The sequence below is a fragment of the Bison bison genome, unplaced genomic scaffold (assembly GCF_000754665.1).
Source record: "Bison bison bison isolate TAMUID 2011002044 unplaced genomic scaffold, Bison_UMD1.0 scf7180017861046, whole genome shotgun sequence".
In the NCBI taxonomy this organism is placed as follows: Eukaryota; Metazoa; Chordata; class Mammalia; order Artiodactyla; family Bovidae; genus Bison; species Bison bison.
The window spans coordinates 2,593,241-2,594,433 of NW_011491618.1; positions in this window are offsets into that span (position 1 = coordinate 2,593,241).

Genomic DNA, 1,193 nt, shown 5'->3' on the forward strand with positions numbered 1-1,193 from the left:
ATTTACTTATTTATTTTAGATATTTTAATTAATTAATTAGGCTGCGCTGGATCTTAGTTGGGACATTTGGTATCTAGTTCCCTGACTGGGGATCGAACCCGGGCCCCGAGCATTGGGAGCACAGACCTTTAGTCACTGGACCACCAGGGAAGTCCCCCTCCTCCCTGTTAGATATCCACCTCCATCTGTGTCTTCCTACCCACCTCCCAGCTGCCAGAACCCACAGGCAATCAATCCTTTCTTGACAAGGAAGGAGTCAAGATTTTTTCCATCCTCCTTCCAAAGCCTGGAATGCACGCTGAGTAGGAAGACTGATTCTGGACTCATGCAACAGTGAACAGTAGCTTGCAGTAAGCAGCAGCCAGCAGCAGCTGGCTTAGTTCCCTGACCAGGAGTCCTAACTGCTAGACTACTGGCCCTAAATCCCCAGTCCTTGCCTGCCTTGACAAGAAAGAAATCTGAAGAGGAGGCAGAAGGTAAAGAGAAAAGTAAACGTTTATTGGAAAAGCAGAGTACATGCAGAAGAAAGCATGGGCGAACTCCGAGAGTCTTAAGAGCTGTGCCTTTGGGAAGTTTAAATCCTTTATAAAGAGGCAGTTATCCAGGTCTTTTTCTTCCCTCTGGCCAACTGTCTTGTTTGTCCCCCTGGCTAATTTGTCTCAGGACCCTCCCCTAGGTGAGCACACACCCCTCAGCCAAGATGGATTCCAGCCCAGAGGCCTATGGAGTGACCTCCCTTCCTTTTGCCTCCCTTGCCCCATTCAGATTCAGATTCAGTTCAGTCGCTCAGTTGTGAGCGACTCTTCGAGACCCCATGGATCATAGCACGCCAGGCTTCCCTGTCCATCACCAACTCCCAGAGCTTGCTCAAACTCATGTCCATCAAGTCGGTGACGCCATCCAACCATCTCATCCTCTGTCTGTCCCCTTCTCCTCCTGCCTTCAATCTTGCCCAGAATCAGGGTCTTTTCCAATGAGTTAGTTCTTTGCATCAGGTGGCCAAAGTATTGGAGTTTCAGCTTCAGCATCAGTCCTTCCAGTGAATATTCAGGACTGATTTCCTTTAGGATGGACTGGTTGGATTTCCTTGCAGTCCAAGGGACTCTCAAGAGTCTTCTCCAACACCACAGTTCAAAAACATCAATTCTTCGGTGCTCAGCTTTCTTTATAGTCCAACTCTCACATCCATACGT